Below are 26,015 nucleotides of genomic sequence, written 5' to 3' on the forward strand. Positions count from 1 at the left end.
CTACTATTACCAACTAATACTGATTTAAAGACAGATCAGAAAATAGAGGAATACAAAGTTCTATTTTCTGATTTGTTTCATTTGTTCCCAGTAATAGCACCCTTTCCCCTGTATTCTATTGGCAATGTATTCTATTGCCAATGGTATTCTATTATAAGAGCTGAACTACAGTTTACAGTCTTTGTAAAAAATCAAAAAACAAAAACACAAAAACAAGTCAGTTGTTTGGACTTTTAATACAATTGTCGTGGGGAACAGTATACTTGTTTGTGTTTCTGAGCATGCAAACAAAATATTCTGTAGGTTCTAATGATTTTCAAATTATGTTTTCAAATTTGTGATGTTAAATCTATGATATAAAAAGTCAGACATTAATTTCCAAAAGGACAGAATCTGAAGGAAAATTGAAAATAGAAGCTTACATTTATGATTAAAGTCTGCCATCCAACATGTTATATACTATAACTGATTTGAAGACTTATGCATGAAACCCCTTATAATTAGAAATGAAAAGAAACTTCTTTAATCTGGCAAATTAATATGTAAATAATTAAAGCAAATGTGTTTACCAGTGAAACATTAAAAACCTTCTCTTTACATTAAAAATAAAGTGAATATTACTACTATCACACCAACAGTCTGTTTGGAAAGATAAGATTATTTTATAAATTATAATCTTTATGATAAAATAAGTGTATATTATTTTCAAATAATATATTGCATACACAAGAAATTCAAAAGACTTAGAATTAACAAGAGAAATCAACAACTTTGTTAGATAAAAATAAAACATTAATATTAATAATTATATATCTATTTGTACTCAGAAAATAAATTACAAGAATATACTCTTTACATAAGCAATGCAAAATAACTTTTCAGAATAAATATGATAATATACTTATAGGACCTCTATGGAGAAATTTAAACATTGTTTTAAAGAAACAGTATAAGAACCTTAATATTGAGAAAACTATATGATATCCGTTGATGTTCAGAAGACCATATTTAAAGGTGCCGTTTCTCTATTATCACAAAAATAACATTTCTCCCCATATTAACTTATAAGCCTGATGAAATTAAAACAATATCAATAATTTTGGGGTGGATTTGATACAATTCAAAGCCTAATCATAACCAAGGTTGTCCTGAAGAAGAATAAAGACAAAACTAAGGGAATTGTTCTATCAGATTTCAAATATTTTGTAATCATATTTATTAAGACTGTGTAGAAAGATTCAGGATAGACAAGTTGATCTGCAAAAGAATGCAGAGGTTCCAGAAATAGTCTCAGAAATACATGAATACATGGGACTGCAGTATGATGCACCTGATTATGAAATGAGAGGTGGTAGATCACTTGGAAAGAAAATCAGAACTCTATGTAACCATGCTCAGAAAATTTGTGTTTGATGATTAAATTAAAACTTAAGTGAAAATTACAGTGTATAAGTGAAAAATTACAGTGTATAAAATTTTAATGTGAAAATAGAGAAGAATGTCTTTAGGATCTAGAGTCATATTTTACTATGTAACAAACCAAAGAAAAACTTAGTGGTTTCAACCAAGAGTGATGTGTTTGTTTAATGATTTTCCTGGTCAGAAATTTGGACTGGGCACAAATGGTTTTTTCTTCTCATTTTAGTTAAACTCAGTGCATCTGCAGTCAGCTACTGGTCAGCTAAGTGGCTCTACTTTTGGAAGCTGGTTGGAAATATTAACTGGGTCAAGGAGGGGATGACTAAGCTACATGTCTCTCAACATCCAGCATTTATGCTGAGAATGTTCATACGGCAGAAAGGCAGGATCCCAAGAAAATGACTGGGTGAACTCAAAGCCTCTTAAGGCCCTAATATGGAACTCACATAGTATCACTTTCAAAGTAACAAACTAATTTAAGATAGCACAGATTTGAGAAGTGGGAATATACATTGAACTTTTTGTTGGGAGCAATTACAAAGTTACACATATTGCAAGTGCATGGATACGGGAGGAAGAACAATTGTAATTGTTTTTGCAAATAATCTACCACAATCTAAATTCAAGTTAGAGAAAGGTATTGTAAACAGGGCATAAATGTTCAAGCCATGAAAAAATATAATAAAATTAATCCAAATGAATAAATTAGTAATAAAATACATTTTGAAGTAAATATAATAGACATTTATAAACCCATACATCTGAAAAATAATCGATATCAGAATTATATAATTTGCTTGACATCACTAATCATCAGGGGAATGCAAATCAAAACCACAATAAGATATCACCTCACATCAGTGAGAAACGGCTACTATCAAAAAGACAAAGAAATATATAGGTGTTGGTAGGGATGGGGAGAAAAAGGAAGCCATCACTCACCATTGGTGGAAATGTAAATTGGCACAACCACTGTGGAAAACAGTATGGAGTATCTTCAAAAAAAAAAATTAAAAAAAAATACTGTATCAGTAATTCCACCATTGGGCATTTACCCAGAGGATATGAAACACTAATTCAAAAAGATTTATGCACCCCTATGTTTATTGAAGCATTATTCATAATAGCCAAGATGTGAAAGCAACCCAAGTGTCCATTGATAGATGACTGGATAAAGAGGCAGTATATACATATATATATATATATATATATATATATATATATATGTATATCTTCTTCACCTATTTCACTCATCTCCCAACCCGCCACCCCTGTGGCAACCATCAGTTTGTTCTTTGTATTTATGACTGTTTTGTTTTTTAGATTCCACATCTAAGTGAAATCATATGTATTAAATAGTACATATGTATTAAATAGTACATAAGTATTATGTAATATTAAAATTAAGAGGTGCAAACATCCAGTTATAAAATAATTCATGGAGAGGGAAAGTACAACATAACCAATACAGCCAACAATATTGTAATAGTGTTGGATGGTGACAGATGGCAACTACACTTATCATGGTGAGCATTAAAGAATGGAATAGAATGGTTGACTCACTATACCGTACACCTGAGACTAATATAACACTGCATATCAACTATAGTTTGATAATAAATTTCATTAAGAATATAATGAAAAATAATAAAGAATTTATAAGCAAAAGATACAAACCTAATAAAAACAGGCTAAAGACTCCAGTCAGCATTTAACAGTAAAGAAAACATAAATGGCAAGTCAATCTATAAAAGGATTCTTCACATAGTAATTATCAGGTAAATACAAAGTATTAGCATAGTGTGATACCATTTTATTCCATCTAGATACTTAAACATTAGTAAATTAGATCTTAGTAAGTGTCAAGGAGAATATGAGCTGTGTTATACAGTGTTACTACACACATATTTGGTGTGAAATATCCCTCTGCAAGGTAGAATAAAACATCCCTTTCCTGTTGTAATAGGTATGGTCAGGTGACTTGCTTTGGCCTATGAAATATGAGTGAAATTTAAGATTGGGACAACTCTATCCATTAGATTCCCAGAGTGATATTATCATGGAGTAGAGCCACAACCATACCACAATGGATATATAATGTGAATAAGGAAGAGATCTTTTTTGTTGTAAACTCCTGAGATTTGGGTATGGTTTGTTATGACACCATGTCCACTGATGTCCGTGCCCTTGTGTAATTCCCTTCCAGATAACTCAGGGCTTGGCTCAATGATTTCGACTGACAGGAAATCAGCAAGCATAATGCAAATAAGCTTGTTAAGTCTAGCTCTTAGAACACTGCCACCTTTTGAACTAATGTAATCTATCTTACTTGAGGATGTGATCCCATGTGAAGACAACCTGGGGAGAAAAGTCAGCCATCTTATCCATTCCAGAAATTTGAGCAGGAACAAAATATGTAAACATAACATAATGTTAATGCAATAGCAAATGATAAAAATAATTGACCTTTTAGAGGTCAATATAGAAAAACATTTCAAAATTAATTTTATCTGTTCTTGGTACCAATATTAAATATTGATAATTTTAACTACTTATATATGCAAACATTGTACACATTTAAGTATTACTCTTAGAAACTAAATGCTACAAAATGTCATCAATGTCATCAAGGAAAATTAAAGAACACAAATTAAATGGAACGGTATGAAGTCTTCATGTATTAGAAGGCTCAATATTAAGATGGAAATTCTCCCAATTGATCAGTAAATTCAATGTAATTACACTCCAATGCTAATAGGCTTTTATTTTTTAAGATGAAAAGCTAATGTTACAATGTATATGTAAAGGCAAAGTATCTAGAATAGTAAAAACAAAATGAAAAATAAAAATAAACTGGAAGGAATGATACCCCTCTTTTTGGCACTTAGAGAAAGGCTATTGTAATCAAATCATTATAGTATTAGTGAGAGGATAGATTCATAGACCAAATAAATAGATTATAAAATTCAGAAATAGACTCACTTTTAGGTAGTCAGGGTATTTTTGATAAAGATGTCAAAGTATATTGTTTAATGAAAGAAAACTTGAATGTGATTATTTTTATTAGAGTTCTACAACTAGAGTTGTAGAAAGTTAAAAAGAAGGTTAGAATTCTTGGTTGATAAAAACTAGGTTTTAAATTTGAAAAAAATTTTACTTTAAAACACAAATAGCTATTAATAGCTATTATTAAGTTCAACATCTCCTACAGTCTTCTAAAAACTTGCATTCAGAGACTACACCTTCTAGACTCCCGGAAATCATTCCCCCGACTGTTGGAAGTGCTAGCTGCTGCCAGGACCCAGCTGAGTGCCTCTCTAAGAAATGCCCTGGGCTAAACAATCTTCACCAATGACTGGTTGTTGATGTCTAACCTAGTAGGCTCAGTGCAGAACAACTCTGTGGGGTCATGCCAATTCCAGAACCCCCCAGCTACTTTCTAACCCTCGCTCACTGGTGTTAATCCCAAGGATTGCCCCAGCAAACCCCACTGCATGCAAACCTCTAACTCCAAGTTAGACCCCCAGCGATACACATCTACAACAAATTTTATTCTAGGATACAAACTCCAAATCTCAATCCTTGTGTTTTAGAGTCACGAATTTTTTAAGCTTTTAAACTGTGAGTCAAAGACAAATTATATCTCTCCTACTCACTGTGTAAGCTTTTTGCTCTTAGACACGATGGCTTAATATTTCCTACCATTTGTTCTGAGTTACTCATGTGACTACTTAATATCACAGTTCAGTGTTTCTAGGCACACAGCCAGATTACAAGTCCAGCTATAGATTTTTAACATTATACTCCCCCAAGCCAAGTAAGCTTAAATGACTATTTAATTGAATTAATTAGGAAATTATCACTTAGTTTAAGTAACCTAATTGTTCTCAGCATTGGCAAGAATCCCAACATTTACAAACTGAATTAAATGTGATACCAAGACTAAGGCAATGTAAATTCAACTGAAAATGTTGAAGCATAAATTAAGTGTTGTTAAAAGAATTATAAAGCTGCATGCATAGATAGATAGTAGATGAAGATATATTGTATATGAACTTTAAGTACAGCACAAAACTAGAGTTGTAACTAAAATGTACATTTATCTATTGCATCTGTTATTCTTCAGAAGGTATAATTTATTTCTACAAAATCAACATCTATAATGAAGAGTGGAGTTCTTTATCTTTTCTTTTAAGAGTCATGTATATTAAATATCATTCAACATGTGTCATATTTAAAAATATAAAATGCTTTATGAGCAGATGTGATTTTAATTTACAAAAAGGTTATTGCTCTATAGATAAATTCTATTTATTATTTTATAAAAAACACTTGCCTTTAAAAACCTACTCATTTAATTGCTTGTAACACCAATTTAAAATCTTTAATAGCTGTGCAACACTACTTTGATTTACTTAACTATAGCTAATTTTATATATCCAGTATTAAGTATAGGCTACCACCAACATAGTATTAAGTATTTAGTATTTAGTATTAAGTATTAAGTATTTATATATCCAGTATTAAGTATAGGTTACCACCACCTGCAACATAATTATGAGAGAAATATCTTCATGCAAGTTTCTTCCTTTGCCTGCATGAGAGTTATACTGAGATATAATCACAAATAGGATAATAATGTACCGATTTATGGAATTTTAACAAATTTAATTTTATTAGCTGCTGACTCCAATTTTTAAAATGGCTGTGCTATTTTACACTCCACCAACCATGCATGCCATTTTCATTTCTCTATGTTGCTATCATCCCTTCAAATTTTCCAAGTTTTTAACATTTTATTCTTCATCTAGAGATGAATGTGTGTGTGTGTGTAATACGATATAATGTTATATATTTTAGCATAAACTATTTTAGCATATATGTATACATGTATCCTGTTTCCTAATAACTGGGGAGACTGAATATATCTTCATAGTAAATAGCACTTCCTACTTGCTTTTCATTTAAGATGTAGCCTAATTCCCTCTATTTATGAAAACTTTGTAAAAGTAATTGTTAAAATTTGTATACAATCCCACTTTAAGAGCCATAATTACCTAATTAGTATTCTCTGATTTCATAGGATTTTAAATTTATTTTCTGTTATGAGGAATGCTGTGATGAGTATCTTGATATGAACTTCTTTTCTATTACTAATTATATCCTTTAGAGAGAAGAGTTGTGTAATTTTGCTTACCTTTCACATTTTGAAGAGTTTATGCATATTACACACATTCATGTTACATTACTTTATGGTTATGTCCCCATTGTTAGGACTGTTTGTCTCATGGCATTTGTTAATTTTTCAGAGTTGCTAAGTTACATTTGGAGAAGGCAAGAATTGTAACTTTTGTGAGGGTCATAACTTTTAATAAGTTTTCTGGGACAATTTTTCTCATTTGTGATTACCCAAGAAGAATGTACTTCCCAATATGTTCAAAACGTTCCCTCAGAAATATTTTTTAGGGGCAGCTGGGTGGCTCAGTTAAAGCGGCTCACTTCGGCTCAGGTCATGATCTCATGGTTCGTGGGTTCAAGCCCCGGTTGAGCTCTCTGTACTGACAGCTCAGAGCCTGGAGCCTGCTTTGGATTCTCTTTCTCCCTCTCTCTCTCTCTGTCACTCTCTTTGTCCCTCTCCCACTAGCATTCTGTCTCTGTCTCTCTCAAAAATAAATAAATATTTAAAAAAATTAAATGTGTGTATATAAATAAATAAATATACATATACATATATATACATATATATGTACATATACATATACATATGTGTATATATATATGTATATGTGTGTGTGTATATATATATATATATATAATGGACAAATATTCTATCTGTCCACTAAATAAAATAAATTTTAATTGAAAAAATATTATCTATTTCATTTTCCATATTCTTTAAAGAAGAAAAATTCTTGCTTACCAGTGGAGAAACTACTTCATTAGACCTAATGAATTACTAACGAAGGGTTGGGGTCTTTTCCACTGAGGCCTACGGGAGATGCCATCTGAGCAGCTCTGAAGTTAAGAGAACTGGTAAAGGCAGGAAGTTGTTCGGCAAAGAAGTAATATGGCAGCATAAAGTGAATCTCCTGTGTAATCCTAAAACTCAAAAAATTAAGTCATTTTGAATATCTTCTGACAATATCACGGTTTTTTGTTTGTCTGTTTTTGGGGTGTGTGCGTGTGTGAAAACTTGAGACCTGACCTATGCACTGCTGGGTTCATTAAGATACGTTTGTGAGGCAGAACTTAAAATATTAGGGCAAAAACCAATTCTTTAATTTTATACACTCATTGGGTGATGCTGAAGAATTGTTATTATTATTGTTGTTGTTATTATTATTATTTTGGGTGGGATATACCTATTTACACATTCACTTAATTTGCCTTTGATGTTTTGCTTTTATTTTTAAAATCCAGTCTTGTTTGTTCACTCCTATCTCATCTGTTAAAGTTAGATAAATGACATAGCCCCACACCAAAAGATAGTCTGAAAAGCCAGAGAAACCTCTCCCCTGACCTATAATGCTAAATTTTCTATGTAATAGTAAAATCCATTTTATGAAATTTCTGATAAAAAAATGTTCAGAATAAAGAATCCTTAAGGTTGTTTCGAAATAAAGGAAGATACAAAGGAAAAAGGAGAGGGAGTATAAATCCAATTCAGAAAAAAAAAATGCTATTTGTATTCTCATGAGATAACAATTTTGTAGTAATTTAATTTTGACTTGAAGAATTAAGATATTTATTCAAAAACTCTTCTAACATAAAAAGAACTAGAGGAAAGATGTTTTGTACTCTAAGTGCTATTGCATACGATATTTCACATGACAGTCATATTTGAAGAAGATGCTCATAAAATCTTTATTTTACAAATACAGAAATAGAACATGAGAGATCTTTGCTAACCAACCCAGTACCAAAGGGGAGACTCCCCCAATGTTTCTGACTGCACATTGAACATTAATATCTATGTTATGGAATTAATTATAGAAAACTCTTTAGGAACCAAAGTTACTTTATATTATGAATATTCTATAACTTCTGAATATAAGAGGAAGATGTTAACTATATCTAAAATCAAAGCAAGTACGTTTTCTATTCAGCATCCTAATAATTAAATGTTGCTTTTCTCCACTCTGAAATGGTGACATTATTTGTCAATAAAATTTGTATCTACAGTTTCTGTCCCCCCACAAAAAAATCTGTGAAAACCAACACTTTTGTTCTTATATTTGACTGAGATTAAGACGTTAGAAAAAAAGTTTACTTTCTATATGACTAGATCAAGAGTAAGACCAAGTAATGATGTTTTAAGGACATAGAATTAATTCTTTTTCAATGTATAAAAGTTATGAATTTGTTGAAGTATCACAGATTTGTAACTTAGGATCTAGGTCAAGAATTATTTTTTGACATATCTTCTTTAAATAAATTGAATATTTTATGCCCAACATAAGTTAATTTTTCAACTGAGTAGAACTCTTATAAACTTGATGTAAATAAATATCCACGTGTGGTAATTTACAATAGGAGAAAACTCTTACAAGGTTTTTATTTTTTCTTTTGCTCAGCTACCATGGATTGAGATTTCTCTGAAATTAGGCTCCAAACTGCTTTCCTATGGTCTGTTTTAAGCATCAGCCATAGCATTCAAGCTAAATGAAGTTTATATTCCTGATGAGACATTTTAAACAATTTTTTCTGCTAATATTAGTCTTATGACAAATATTTTTTCACATTGCTAGATTTATTTCTATTGTTTAAATTGTAATTTCTAAAGACAAAATAACTATATTGCCTGGTATTCTCGGTATGCTTGACGGTTTTGGAAATTTACTTTTTCAATAGGCAAGGGATTTTTTTCTAATGCTACTCAGAATTTTTTTAGTACATAATTTTTAATGTTTATTTATCTTGAGAGAAAGAGAGCAGGGTAAGGGCAGAGAGAGAAGGAAAGAGAGAATCCCAAGCAGGCTCCATGCTGACAGTGCAGAGGCTGACAAGGGGCTCAATCTGATGAACCATGAGATCATGACCTGAGCTGAAATCCAGAGTCGGACATTTAACTGACTGAGCCACCCAGGAATCCCAGGTTATTTTTTTTATTGTAATGGTATTTCTTATGAATGTGTTATCTGGTTCTCAATTCCACCTAGAATAAACAGGAAAGAGTTTGCTGTTTTAAAACACTGAAAACTTCAAGAAAATAAAGTCCTTGACCTAAGCACTGCTTTGGTTTCTATCAAATATGACTATAGAAAAAAGATTTTTTTGAAATGAAAAACAAGAAAGTCATTTAAAAAGAAAGCTTATCGAGGCGCCTGGGCAGCTCTGCCCCCTCCCCCATTCACACTCTGTCCCTCTCTCTCTCAAAAATAAACAAACATTTAAAAATAAAAAAAAAACAAAAAGAAAAATAAAGCTTATATATCTTGATTATATAGCATTCTTACTTGTATTGTGCTAACAGCAACAACAAAAAGAAGATAGAAAATTCTGTTATTTATCATATAAAACTCCTGAATGTGTATGAAGGAACCTGAGTAAATAACATTTTGCATTCTGTGTCACAGTAGTTTATGCAGTTAATAAATCAATGAAAAATTCAATGAATGAAACACAGTGCTAACCCCTTAGATAAATATTATCAATTATAATATTCACACTAACTCATTGGTCTAAGCATTATTATCAGTTTACACAAATGGGGTTCAAGAAACTTAAGTGACGTGTCCAAATAATGTAGCTAGAACGTGACAATAAAGGTATAAAAGTTACAAACTTGAGTGGTCCAACTACAAGTACTGCGATATCTCTACTACACCATGTTAGCCCTCAGATAGTCTCATCCAAGTGATGTAACGATTAGTTTATATCTACACTCACCCCTGCAATGGTTGGTTAGTAAAGCCAGAAGACAAAGGATCTTCAGTACAGTCAGTGATGATAAAAGAGAAGCTGAAATTAAAGGATCAGATGACGCTAAAGTTTCTATTTAAGGAATATATGCATAAAAAATAAATAAATAAATAAATAAATACATACATACATACATATATAAATTTCAGACAGCATTCAAGGTTTGAAATGAAAATACAAAAGAAACTGAATCTCAAGTAGCATAAGACAATGTATACAAAGAAGGTATTTAGAAAAGAGGAATAGAATGTAAACCTGTAAGAATATGTGTATTTATTATTTTCTCCATATAGTTCCTTTTTTCCTATCCTTTTATATTATCTGACTGTGACCATGATGAGTATACTCCACTGATCATTAGAAATACATAATAGGATTCAGTCAGGACTAGTCCTTCTTGTACACTGAAAAGAACAGTCTCAATATTGACTTTTTGTATAGAAACTATTAAGTATGACGAATCAAGAGCAGGGGATGGAATATTTTTGGAATATTTGTAGTGCTTAAATAAGAATATTTAAGGATATGTTTTTATTTTATTTTTATTTTTTAATACAGATACTACACTTGTCTGTATTATTTTGTGAGGCAACATCATCCATACACACTTTCCTTGTTTTAAAATACTTTCACTAACTTAAACATTATTGATGTGCTCTCAAATTTAGTTAAATGATAACACTTGTTAGTTCATGAGTGGTATGTATTTTATTTCAAGTAGATTACTTTCCTTAATAATTTGAGAATAGTTTTCTGAACAGATATTTTCTGATTACCTGTTTATACTCTCTTCTCCATATTCAGTATATCTTTTTAAGGAAAAAAAAAAAAGCATTGCTGTATAAATGCAATCATTTCCCTTTAAAATTTGATGAAAATGAGCTGACTCCATTTAGAGAAAGTCACTGAATATTGTGCAATATTCTTACCTGCACTTTTTAATGCTTTTCTATTTCCATTTGAATGTATACCCAAAGCTGTCATCTGAAAGAAAAAAAAAGTAAGAGAAAAAAACTCTAATGCAAAGATATAACCATTCTGTAGATACATTCAAGGATGAATAGATGATATTTTTTCATCTGGACTGATAAAGAGTATAGGAGAAATATGTTCTTTCAAGAAACATTTTCTTCTGGGCCATGTCTGCCCAGAACATTTATGATTCTCCTTTTTCTCTTATAAAGAGAAAAAATTCATGTGATGGAATTTTTTCCATAGTTCCATAATTAGGAAACATATTGTATGGGCATAACCAGTGTTTTTATTTCTGTTTTAGAATTATGAATTTCCTTTTTTCCAAATGGACTTTAACATTGGTTATCCCCCCCCTTTTTTTATAAACATAAAGGTACAAGAGTTAAAGCAAAGAGAATACATACTGATTAATCACTAATTTTGGATAAGTACAGATTTATGATAATCGGAAACAAACTATCTTACTTTCACTTAAGAACATTAATCCATATAAATGTAGACACAGGATTGTCCACAGTAGTTGCCAAACTTAAACTGATATCTGTCTAAAATAGCTATTCATTGGAAATGTTGGGGTCAGGAGTGAATGGTCAAGAAAGAATCCTGGAGGTGTCTTCAGTGCAAAGAGATGGTTTTTTTTATTAAAGCTTGGGGAGAGGACCTGTGGGCAGAAAGAGCTGCGCTGGGGTTGCGAGGAGTGGCTGATTTTATTCTTTCAAGTGGATGGGGGTAGGGATAGCATAAGTCTCCAAGGAAGTTGGAAGCAAGGTTTCCAGGACCTTGAGTGGCCGGGTGTTGTTAGGAAAATGTTATTTACTACTGTCAAGTAAAACCTTAGTCATGAGACGCTTCAGATATATATTGGTGGGCCATATGCTTGGAGGATGATTGCTAGCATATATCTTGAAGGATAGAGACAAAGGAAGTTTCCAAAAGAATTTTTATATATTAAAGGAAACTTACAGGATCTTGGAGGTAGGGCTAATAATAAGTTAAAGTTGCCTTTTGGCCTAGGCAAACTATTAACATTGCGGCAGTTGAGTTCCTAGAAGAAGGTCACTCTGCCTGTCTCAAGGATTTGACAATGGGCTGTGAGTTGTAAGACATTTAATTTTTCTCTTTTGCCTTTGTTCTACACATCAGCTGTCATGTCCAAATTAATGCTGAACAATAAATTAATTCAGTATAGAAAAATTATAATACATTATGATCTTGGATTTACACATTTATTCTAATTTATTACTGTTTCTGACAATGTTTATTCCTAAATTGATATTCTTCTTTATGTAACAATATATTTAAAGAAGCATCTATGTTCACAAGTTATATGTTGTACAACTTTCAACAATTAAATAATCAAGATTTTTTTAAACCTAAAATATATATAGGTATAATGAATGAAATGAAAATTTAATTTGTTCCTCAGGTAAGGTAGCCTCAAGAGATCTTAGATGGGCACAGAATTGTTGGGTCCATGGTTTTGTCCATGGCCGTGGGAATCTTGGCCAGTGTAACCTCCACTTTTCATGAAGTTAACCAACAAATGTTTAGTAGGAACATATGTGTGATCAAAAAAATCCAGGTTTAATAATTTTACTGCAGTAAGGGATGATACACTGCAGGGGAATAAAGGCGGCATCTTGTTAATGGGCAGTAGAGAAAAACTCTATGTTAATAAATCACCACAATCTTGGTGGCTTAACAGAATGCAATGTATTACCTTTGCTTTCTATAGATTAGAATTCTGAATGGGCCTCACTGGGCTGGGATAAAAGTGTTGGCAGCTCTGTGTTCCTTCTTGAAACATTCATGTGATTGTCTTCTCCATTCTTTTTGGTAAACTACATTCCTTGGCTTGAGACCGTTCCTCTGTCTCCTAAGCCGGCAGTCATATCTTCTCTGACACGAACTCTCTTGCTTCCTCCCTCATGCTTATAAACATCCTTGTGCTTACATGGAGAACACTGTATAATCCAAAGTCACCTTTTCATATCAAATCTTTAATTTAAGCACATCTACAAAGTCTCTTTTGCCATGTGAAGTAATATGTGTATATATTCCAGGGATTAGTTATTGGACCTCTTGGAGGGGGTCATCATTCTGCCTAACACCAGGCCTTTTGCCGGAACTCGAGCTTTTGCTGCACTCGGGAGGATTCCATAATTAAGAACCAGTTCTGGATTGGATACTGTTAAAAAGTGAAGGAAATTCTGTCATCATGTATATATCTTAGGAATTTATTCAAGTGGTAACATGATGAAAGCAGGAACAGAGTTATCGTTTGCAAAATAAGGAGATGTTAAACAGAAAAAGAATAATTTTATTCCTATTTCTATGCATGCGGTTATAGAAAAAGTCTTAATCTAGATAAGAATACAATTATTGTTGCTGAACTTCCATTAAAAGAATACAAAGGAAGACACTAAAACATCTAGAATGTGAATACTGCCAATGCTTTTTTACTGGGTTTGGGATTTTATCAGAGAATTGAACTGTAATCCAGTAATCTATGGATATTATGTAATATGTAATCTAATATATTATCTGTGAAATCATAGTTTAATGTGTTAGTTTATATAGATTTTAATAAATACATAAATAAACATTTTAAATGTCAAAACATTTACTGTCACAGATCACTTTTAGATTGCCACTTGTACAAAAATTACATTGATGAGACATGATGAGGAGAAAGTAAGTAGCATTTTAAAGGCAGTTTCAGAAGGGTGATGTTCAAAAACAGTTGGTTATAAAGTATAGTGAGACAGAAAGTTTGAGATAAAATTGTGGTAAATACTGGATCATTTTAAGTACTGGATTTCTGATAGTCCACGATAACTGAAAACTGATCACATCGAGATGAGTAGTAATTGTAATGAAAATATTATTTAATGAAGACTGATCCAGTAGTGTTATTTGTGATAAATTAGAATGGACTCCAATAAAACACTTAGGATAGTACTATAATTATGCATATATGAAGAGCTTAATGCCTTCAAAACTGAGTTAGACTGGAAAGGGAGTGACAAATGTGAGTGATATTGGAAGAGCAGAACTTTCAGATTTTGATACAAGACTGCATATGTTAGAGTAGTGGGAAAGAGAATTCAAAGGTGATTCTTCAGTTTGGGGAATAAACGGTTAAACACACGGGCATAACTATGGTTAAAGAATAAGAACAGTTTTAGCCTTTGGTTTTAGGCACATTTGGACAGCCAAATAAACTAAGTAGAAAGCTTTTGTGTGTATGTTAGGTGCTCATTAGGCAAAAGAAGAATGAGGATGTAGATATTTTAAGATATACTCACCTATTAATAAATTTAATAATAGACATAGGAGGCATACAATAAACATGATAGATATACAAAACGTGTAATCCATTTTGGAGGTGTAAGAGATAGAGATGTCACTGGAAGGGAACATGGAGAGGCATGAGGAAAACTGGAGTCCTGAATATATCAGTAAAAAGGAATATTCAGGGGGCGCCTGGGTGGCGCAGTCGGTTAAGCGTCCGACTTCAGCTCAGGTCACGATCTCACGGTCCGTGAGTTCGAGCCCCGCGTCAGGCTCTGGGCTGATGGCTCGGAGCCTGGAGCCTGTTTCCGATTCTGTGTCTCCCTCTCTCTCTGCTCTTCCCCCGTTCATGCTCTGTCTCTCTCTGTCCCAAAAATAAATAAAAAATGTTGAAAAAAAAATTAAAAAAAAAAAAGGAATATTCAGGTATAGTAAAGACTTCAATAAAGCAAAGAGAAGCATGGTTGTGGAAATACCATTGGATATGTGACAATTAATTTATCTATTAAAAATAATTGCACTAAAGTTTTTAAAAATAGATTTTCTTTCTCTGCTTTTCTGTTTTGCCTAACCTAGTTAATAAATAATATCTAGCAAAATATTAAAACTGTAGAAAACTAATGGAACTAGTGTAAATTATTATAAAAAATATAGAGAAAAGCTTTCTCGATCAAAAGAAAACTGGGTAAATGGTATTAAGTTTAAACTGTCTAAGAAATAATAAAGGCCATAAAATATGAAAATTGTCATGTATTTTTGCGGATTTTAAAGTAAATTGGAGGAATTTCTTGTAATTGAACAGTGTATATTATTGTGGCAATTTTTCCAGTTATTAAAAATTTAACAATATCCAATAAAATGAGGAGCAACAAGATAAATTGGAAAAGAGATCTTTTCATTTTATATTATCGGTTTTTGTAAAAGTCTATAAACTAATGATACTGTTGGTTTCTATTTAAAAATTTTTTTTTTTAACATTTATTTTATTTTTGAGACAGAGAGAGACAGAGCATGAACGGGGGAGGGGCAGCGAGAGAGGGAGACACAGAATCGGAAGCAGGCTCCAGGCTCTGAGCCATCAGCCCAGAGCCCGACGCGGGGCTCGAACTCGCTGACCGCGAGATCGTGACCTGAGCTGAAGTTGGAGCTTAACCGACTGAGCCACCCAGGCGCCCCGCTATTTTTAAAATATACATTCCAGGGGTGCCTGGTGGCTCAGTCGGTTAAGTGTCTGACTTCGGCTCAGGTCATGATCTCATGGTTTGTGAGTTTGAGCCCCGCATCAGGCTCTGTGCTAACAGCTCAGATCCTGGAACCTGCTTCAGATTCTGTGTATCCCTCTCTCTCTCTGCCCCGCCCCCACTTGTACTCTGTCTCTCTCTGTCAAAAAATAAACATAAAAAAAAATTATAATGTATATGGCAAACCTTCCTTTCTGGGCCTTTATGTTGTTTTCAGACTAGTAGATCAGAACAAACTCATTCCTACAAGCTCTTAAAAGCATGAAATAAAACTTTTTGCACTTTTAATCAAGTTTTGAAGGACTGATTGTCTTTTCCTTGAATTTAACCTGCCTGGGTCTCAGCACATTCTCAACAATTGCAGTGTGACTAATAAAAGTGTGTGTGATATGCAATCTTGGCAGATTTAATTGCTTTGAAGAACAATTATTTAAATTTCTTTACATTGGAAGTGATTATTAGAAGAAAATTTCCCTTGAAAGAATCAAAGTAATAAAGTTAATATACATCTGAAGCATGAACAATTCAAAAACAACATGTTTTAAGATTATACTAAAAAGGATTAATTTCACTAATAGATTTGCCTTATTTTATCCTTACTAAAATTTGATTCTGTATTTTAAGGACTTCAAATACTGCTTTATCTTCTACTCTGGAATATTACAATGAATATCTATCTTTGATGAACAAAGTTAGTTAATGACTACATACACAACTTTATCCTGTCAATTTTGTCTTGATTCTAATTTTTTTTTATTGATAAAATAGACTGAAGTTCATTATGACTTACAAAACATGTAGTTTGTGTGACATTAACCTAAATATTCAACCTCAACTCATCCTACTTTTGAAACCTGTTTTACCGTGTGTTTCCTGTATCTATTAATAACACAGTCGTATCCCACTGTTGTTTTTGACTCCTGAGTGTTTATTCCTCTCCAGGCCATACTCATTTTTCATTTAACCTCTTGCTTGGGACCATCTATTCCATGCATAATGTCTTATATCTCCATCCACTTGACCAGTACCCTAATGTAAGTTGTCTGTATTTCAATTTAATCTCAGTTCAGTAGCCTTTCTCATAACGAAACAAAACAAAACAAAACAACCCCTCAGAACTACCCTTGAAAATAATTCAAGAGTAATCTTCTATAACAGAGCCCTGATGGTGTATTCTAGAGCTCCAACCTACAGTGTCAAATACAAAGGATTTCAGGTCATAGTTGTAATCTCAAAGTTTTCTCTTATGAAATAATTTTGCATGTTCTTTGCTTACATATCATCTATTCTAGGACTTGCCCTATTCACATATATGCCATGTAATTCTCATTTCCATGATACATTTTACACGCTGTTCTCTTTTTTTGAAATATCCTCACTGGTGCCCTGTATTTGCTAAGATTGGGTTCAAACAACTTGCACTGGGTACTTGGCTACAGTTTTATTAACAAAATACGTATTTTATTTTACTCACTTCTGATGTCTAGAAGGTAGTAGTATAGGCTTTGTGCTACGTAGAGATGTTATGCACAAATATGCATCTCTAAAATACATAGAAACTGTGTATTTATTCCTGGCATGAATGTTTGCCATGGTTGGCCTGGGATAGGCTTGGTTTATGCCTCTTCTCCCTGTACAGTTATTCAGAGTCCCCCTTCACTTTCATGAAAGTGTCATTTTGGAAGATAAATTAACTTGCCATGCTACGCATTTCCAATGTAAAATGAGCTATTCAAATTAAGTGTACTTTTCTAGGTAACTGAATCTTTTAGTTTCAGTGTTTGGGTCGTTATTTATTTTAAGTATGTTGAAATTTTACCCCATGCTGCCAAAAACCCACTAAATAATTTCCTTTCTTCTTAAAGAGTAAACTGAAAAAGAATTAACTGACTTATTTTTATGTAGTCCTTGGATATTATTGTGGTATTTGTATCTTTGTCCCTATTATATAAATTTGACTTTTAATTTTGTTATGATTGATATGCTAATTGTTAATTGCTTTTATTCTTAGCAATTAATGTTTATTCCTATCAATAGTGTATCTACATTTAGTGATTGTTTTCTAATGCATTCATTTTAACCATCTAAGACCTTGAGATATTTTATCTTGAAGTTAAGGGTTGCAGAGATAGAAGACCTATGTGGCAATTCTGATTTGGCAATTTTTTACCCATGTATGTTTAAGCACTTTCTTAAATATTCTGAGTGTCAGTATCTTCACTTGAAATACTGTTTTGTTTTTAAAGTAGATGATCTCTGGTATCTTGTTAGCAATAAATATTCATTAGATTGACAAATTTCTTAGCGGAGAGTTTAAAATAAATAATATCTTCAGGTTGTGTCTCTCTTTAATGAAATATATCACAATATTATTAGTTATCTATCTTTAGAACTATTTTACTTATTTTTATTTCTCAATTAATTATAATGGTTAATAATGTTGAAATATATTATTCATTTATTCACCAGTTTTATATACTTCTCACTATAATGAGCAATGGATATAAAAAGAAGGATATATTATTTTTACTTTTTAAAGTTTTTATTTTTAACTAAACTTTACACACAACATGAGGCTCAAACTCACGATGCAGAGGTCAAGAGTAGCAAAGTCTTCTGACTGAGCCAGCCAAGCGCCCCCATATGATTTCTACTTTTTTAACATCTATACTATTATGAGGAAGAAAAGTATAAAACATGTAAAAAGCGTCACTTGCTTTTAACAAAGGCCTGCTTAGTGCTTAACACATGTCCATTCAAGCACACTTCTGTGTGTGCATACAAACCACATATACATGGAAACAAACTCTACTCTTATACTATAATCTAACAATTTTGGGCCATGGAACTCTCTATCTATATACCTACCTTTGCTGATTAAGGTCCAGTATGGGTTACCGTGGATCTTTGAGAAATTTTGTAATGCATGATGGAAGCACAGAAAGCAACATAGAACTGAAAGAAATGCTTTAAATTAGTTTCTTTGTGGTATTCTGTAAATAATTTGAAAAGTATTGTATCTAGGAGCTATTGGCCCTGACCAAGCTAATCAGAGGTGATTGTATCTTCAGGAAATAAAGTGACTACAACCCAGTAGAATGTGTGACTGACACTGGATTGAGGACCCTGATTAATGATCTGCCCAGAAGTAAGAGTATTTGGCTTGATGATTTACTTGTAAATATTACCTTATCACAATTGTGTTTATTTTCAGTAAATTTTCCTTTTTTTAATTTTTTTAAAAATTTTTTTAACGTTTATTTATTTTTGAGACAGAGAGGGACAGAGCATGAATGGGGGAGGGGCAGAGAGAGAGGGAGAGACAGAATCTGAAGCAGGCTCCAGGCTCTGAGCCATCAGCCCAGAGCCAGACGCGGGGCTCGAACTCACGGACCGTGAGATCGTGACCTGAGCCAAAGTCGGATGCTTAACCGACTGAGCCACCCAGGCGCCCCTAAATTATCCTTTTTAAATGCCAGTCTATAAATTTCTCTCCTGGACACGTAGCTGAAATGAACAACATAATATTAAATGATAATAAAAATATGTTAAAATATGAGACTTTAGTAGCGAGAGTAATCAATTTTTTTAATCTTTTTGAATGCATCATAGAAGACATTACAGAGCAGTTGATAAAGTTTATGAGAGCAATTCTCCAGGGAGAAGAGGGACAGACATTTTAAGAAGGATATTCGTAGGTCCTAGCTTAGGTCATTTGAAAATAAAGCGTCCTAAAATCACACAGGTGCACATGCGTATACTTTCATACATTCTTATGTAACATTAAATATACGTAAACTATTTCTTTCCAATATTCTAAGTGAGAATTACCATTTATTGAATCTTCATCTGATTTAAAATCTTTATACACAAATACTATACAATATTGCATTAAATTGGTATTTTCGATATTAGATTCAATTTTTATTTATATTGCTCTTGGCACTATTTTGCATTACATAGAAGTTTTTGAGAAACAAAATATGGCATATTTGAAAATAAGAGCTTTACTTCCCATTCTTATTTAATCTTATTTGTATGTATTTCAACATAGCCGAGATCCCATTTTAGCTTTCTCTATTTATGATCCTCAGTTTTTTGCCTTTTGTTTTTAACATACATATTGGAATTGAGAGCAATAAATAAAAATATTTATTCTGAGAAATATTGTTTTAGTTTATTAATGTAAAGTAACATGGCTAAATCCTTTAAATTTATTGCCAGTACCTGGCACGTTACCCCTCGTCATTTTCTCTAAAGATTATAGAATGTAATATTAGTCAAGATGAATATACTGTGTTTTCTGTATTAAAGTATATTCATTTAAAGGGGAAAAAAGTTCTGTTATGTAATATATACTATTCTCATTATTTAATATAAAAGTAAATTGTGTTTTTGTTTTTTGTTTTTTCTGATTTCCATTAATTTATTTGTTTCCCTTTGGAGCATTTACTTTCATTTTCATTTTCCCTAAAAGGGATTGAGTCTAGAAATTCCCACATCTTGACTAATTCATAAAAAAGCAGATAAATCTAGCTATGTGTTGTTAAACTTTACTAGCACTCATAAGCTATTTGGAAATAAATATAGTCAGTTATGGAAACTTCAATATAGGCAATTTTATTTTGTTTCCAATAAATAGATGCATGCTACTGAGAGGGAAGTAAATAGCAATCCACTGATCTATTTCCTGAACCTCTTTAGAAACATCATCATCTACTTATTAAGATGTACTTAAATGATGTATTTTGTATTATTTTAAATTATGCTTACATGTCATAATCCTTGACCTTGCACAAATCTTTACTAAATTTACTCTAATCATCCTAAAAACTCCTGGTCCTAAAAAACTAGGTCAATATACATGGTTTTTATTTTCTACATTCAGGATCCACCTATTAAGCCATTGTGTTTATTTGTCATGTCTTTTTCATATTCTTTAATATAGAAATGCTTGAAATGTCTCACTGTGTGCTTATATATGTGTGTGTCTTTAATGATATTGATATTTTAAGGGACCAGTTCTGTAGAATGTCACGATCTGAAGCTGAGTAAATCTTTGCTCATGATTATGTTCAGGTTAAACATTTTTCTCCCCTAACATTATTTACTTTTCAAAGTATCACATCAGGAGGCATACTGTGTCATTTTATCTTATTATTGGTAATGTTGAATTTGAATATTTGTTTAGAGTGGTCTCCCCCAGAGCTCTCTATCAAAAAGTTGTCTTTGTATTCTCTTTGTTACATGAAGTATTTGAAGGAGTAATAATTTTGAAAATTTACAATGATGATTTTCTAATTACATTCTGTCTTCTACATTTAGTAGCTAACACCCTTCTATGAAGAGTTCCCTCTCTTCCCAATTTTCAAGTGTCACTGTGAATTCATGGGCTTTTTCTTTAATATATTATTATCCACATGGCCCTTTTTTTAATGGTCAAAATCCTCAAAATTGGGAACCAGTTCAAGCATTTTCCTGTATTGTTTATATGTTTTCTGTAGTCTTCTAACACGTCTTTGCTTTCTGACAGAACAAGGTAGGCCACGGCCATCTTATATTTTCCCTGCGCCTGACATGGAATTTGCCATATATTCAAAGTGTCCTGATTTCTTTTAGTCAAGAATTACAGATAACAAACATATAGGTTATATATGCTATTAGAGTATTATAACTTCAAGTCCCTTCAGAGGACAAAGCTAGAAATATATACTTTTAAAATATGGAGAATTCATACCACTATTTCCAATTCAAATATAAAAAATCACAGTATTCTTCCTTGTGTTCCTCATATCCATTATTGTAACTTTATTTTCTCAGAATAAGAAACTTGGTTCCCCAAAATATCAATATATTTACTCATTTGTTTTATCCTACAACAACACAAAATTTCAAAACACTATAGTAATGCCATGACAAAGAAAAAGCTGTTAACATGCAAAATATTTTATATTATATATATATATTTTTCCATAAGATAGATTCACACTATGTATATCCTGGAAGACTATGTATTCAAATTTTACTTGAGTTGTATATATTTTTCTGTGTAGTTACATTATTAATTTGATAAAAAGGGAAACTCATTTTTTCCTCAATTTTACAGTTTATCCAGTTTTAGGGAAACTCATTTTTTCCTCAATTTTACAGTTTATCCAGTTTTAGAGTTTATCACAATTTTATTTAATTTTATTAATTTTATTTTTATTTATATTTAATTTAACTTTATTTTATGTCTTATATGTAGTATAAGATTATGATCAAAACAAAAGTACATGTAACTAAAACTACATTGAAATTATAGATATCTCCATCATTCCTAGCCTATCCTCACTCACCCTATATGGCTAAGTATTTCCATTTGATTCTGATTTATCTTTCCTATGCTTACTCTTGAAAATAAGCAAATGTATTCTTATTTTCTCCCCTTTCTTAAACAACAGGTTTTGTATCACATATTATGTATACATTTTTATACTAACCATCTTGTTACTTTTTCTTACCCGTATATCCTTGATATCACATCATATTTCTCATTGTTTTTTATAACTGTATATTTCTCTATTATATAGGTGTTTCACAGCTTAAATAGCAAAGTTTCCATAAATGAGTATCTAAGATTGTTACCAATATTCAATTATTACAAGTAATACTTTCATTGATGATACATGTGGATGTGTGTGTTCAATAGAGTATATCTCCAGAGTTTACTTCTAGAAGAAAGATTACTCTTTCAAGGGGTAAATTAATACATAGTTTTGTTACATATACCAAATTCCATGTTACAGAATATACTACACTACACTTCTAGTTGTCATATGTGAGTTTATCATGTAGTGGTTTTAGTTCCATTCAACCTGTAGAGAAAATAATTTAAGATTCATTCATGCCCAATTAAATGTGAGCAAAGATCTAAGTAGACATTTCACCAAAGATAAAGAAATGGCAAATAAACATGTGGACATGTATTGAACATTATTTTGTCATTAGGGAAATATGAATTAAAACCACAAAAAGTATCACTTCATACATATTGCTATATTTAAAATATATGTCAATAGCAAGTGTTGGCAAACATGAAGAGTAATGGGAATTCTCATAAAATGGTACAGTCATTTTGGAAACTAGTTTTGTACTGCATAATAAAGTTAAATATATATCTACCATATGATTTAATCTTACACCCATGTAACTAGGTAATTACTTATTTAATCCCACATTAATTGAGAAAATTATATTTACACAAAGCCTGTACACAAACAATTCTTAATGATTAATGATGTGGTTATTCACCATTTATCTACTTTGGGCAAAAGACCACTTATGTGATTTGTCTCTGTTTTTATTGGGTTGTTTGTTTTTATTATTGACTTACGAGTACTTTGTATTCTAAATATAAGTCTTTCATCAGATATATGGTTTGCAAATATTTGTTGCATTCTGTTGGTTTTCTTTTGATTTTCATGATAGTATTGCTTGCAGCACAGAATTTGTTTTTATTATTTCAGTGCAGTCAAATTTATCTTATTTTTTTTTTTTTTGTCTTTTGCCTTTTGTGCTTCTGATGTCTTCTTTAAGGATCAAGTGCTAGGGCTCCTAGGTGGCTCAATCAGTTAAGCATCTGACCCTTGATTTTGGCAAGTTCATGATGTCACAATTTGTGGGTTCAAACCCCATGTCAGGCTCTGTGCTGACAGCATACAACCTGCTTGGGGTTCTCTCTCTCTCTTCCTCTCTCTCTGCCCCTTCTCCTTTCCCTTTCTTTCTCTTTCTTTCTCTCTCTCTCTCTCTCTCAAAAATAAATAAATAAATAAATAAATAAATAAATAAGATTAAAAGAAAGAAAGAAAGAAAGAAACAGAAAGAAAGAGAGAAAGAAAGAAAGAAGGAAGCCAGTGCCTAACTCAAAGTCACAAAGTTTCCTCATAAACTTTCTTCTAGGAAATATTTTTCTGAGAATATTTCTTCTAAGATATATCTTCTAAGTCGTATTTTTTATCTCTTGCATTTGGATCAATGATCCATTTTGAGTTAATTTTATGTAATCTTTAAATGTGACTCTAACTTCACTCCTTTGCAGGTGAGTATCCAGTTTTTCCAGCATCATTGGTTAAAAAGATTCTTCTTACCTCATTGAATTGTCTTAATATGTTATTGAAAATTAATTAACCATAAATGTAAGAGTTTTATTCTGGAATCTGAATTCTATTTCATTGATATATCTATCTACTCCTGCTATCACTATGTCTTGACCAGTGACATAGCTTTGTACTAAATTTGAAGTCAAAGAAGTATGATTCCTCCAATTTTTACTTCTTTTGGGGGCAGAATTTTGCAATTCTGGGTCCCCTCAATTTTCATATAAATGTTAGTATCAGCTTGTCAATATCTACAAAAATTCTTTTGGGATTTTGATAGTGGTTGTGTTGAATCTGTAGATCAATATGGAGAGTACTGTCATTTTGACAGGATTAAATTAGAATCATTTTAATATTTAGTGTGAAATAAAGATAGTTTACTTGAGCCACATTCTTTTAAACCGTTTTTAGTTTATCATGAATCTTCTCTAGACCTGCACTGTCCAGTATATGATGGTCACTAGCCACATATGAGATTCAAGTGTGTCTAGGGCAGAAGAGGAACTGTGTTTGTAATTTTATTTATTTTAATTAATTAAAATTTACATTTACAGACTCATTTATCCAGCAATTTAAAAACTTTTAAGTGTGGTTGGAGAAACTTGGGTATGTGATTCTATTTTATTCCCTGGAAAAATTTGACCTCTAAAGAAAGAGAAAAGAGTTCTGCTAAAAATTTTGCATCCAAATTGGGATGTACCATTAGTATCATATACACCCTGGATTGAAGACTTAGTACAGAAACAATAAAAGAGTAAATACCTAATTGAAAATGATTCATGGTAACTGGATATGAAAATATTATTATTTTGGATATATACAGATAAAATGTTATCAGAATTAATTTTAGTTGTTTATTTTAAAGTTTTTAGTGTGTTTAATATAAGGGTTTAAACTGCATAGTATGTAACTCATGCTATACTTCTCTTGGATAGTGTTCTAGATTCTATATGTGAACGAATACTAACTTTTCAAGATCGCTCAGTATCACCTTAGGTGGAGTCAATAACCCTATATTGGACTATTAATTAATAACAGTAGTTAATAACTTTAATAACCATGAACACTAATTAATCTTATATACCAACTGTACTAAATACATTTTTGGGCATTATACCTATATTATGTTATTATGCTTATCCTTTAGAAACTCATTCACTAAATATTTAATGAGTGTTTACTATGTTTCATTTTCTGGAAATAAAGATGGCTCTGCCACAATTCCTTTCCCTTTTTGCGACTTCTTTCCAAGAGAACAGGCTGAGGTCTATTTCATTATAATTCCTGTAGACTCCTGGAGGGCAAACTGGGACTCATTTATCTTTTTACAATAATATTAAGCAAATATTATAAGAGATACTTAATGCTCAAGGTAAATATACAAATTAGTATTAAATTTTCATAACTAAAGTATTAGTCGTCCACCAATGTGTGTTGCTAACATGCGGGGAAGAGAGTTTTCCTTAAATGTCAGTCAAATTCCTATGAAATAGATACAGTACTAGTTGATTAAAGGAGAAAAGCATAAGTCAAATACAATACAGGAATCCAGTGGTAATTAAAATGTATGCTTCTTGAAAAGTAAAGTATCTTTGCTTCTGAAAGAAAATGCTCGCAACTTAAAATTTCTAGATTCACAGTTGAGATATTCACAGACTATGCAGTGTTAAATAAAATCAACTGCATGTTTTCCTCATGTGTTTTGGGTGACTAGTAAGAGTAATTTAATCAATAGAGTGTTCCAGTTCTCATTGAATAAGCTGAAAGTAATCAAGAAATTTTGAGAAAAGTTTAATAATTTTCCATTCTTCACGTACATAATTACCATCATATATTTTGAAGTTAGCATAATTTATCAGTATTTACTCAGTATCAAGACGATGTATTAAAATTCAATGGTGATTAAATTGAATCAGTGTATTCAATGGAGTTTAAAAAGGTATCTCATATTTCCAGATTTTTTTAAATACAGAGGATGCAAAGCAAAAACTTCTTCAAGGGCTATTGAAAGAACAATAAATTCATT

General features: G+C 31.7%; 1 long non-coding RNA gene across 1 annotated transcript in view; it reads right to left on the reverse strand.

The window, feature by feature from the left end:
- Window positions 1-232: 232 nt before the first annotated feature.
- LOC125922763 (uncharacterized) overlaps window positions 233-26,015 on the reverse strand; it is a 42,839-nt gene continuing 17,056 nt past the window's right edge. Inside the window, exons 4-8 of the long non-coding RNA XR_007457772.1 lie at window positions 11,271-11,325; window positions 10,309-10,380; window positions 3,749-3,798; window positions 2,362-2,414; window positions 233-349 (exon numbers count right to left, since the gene is read on the reverse strand). This is a non-coding gene — a long non-coding RNA (uncharacterized LOC125922763). The remainder of the gene's footprint in view (window positions 350-2,361; window positions 2,415-3,748; window positions 3,799-10,308; window positions 10,381-11,270; window positions 11,326-26,015) is intronic.

Source organism: Panthera uncia, chromosome B1 (genome assembly GCF_023721935.1).
Source record: "Panthera uncia isolate 11264 chromosome B1, Puncia_PCG_1.0, whole genome shotgun sequence".
NCBI classification, from domain to species: domain Eukaryota; kingdom Metazoa; phylum Chordata; class Mammalia; order Carnivora; family Felidae; genus Panthera; species Panthera uncia.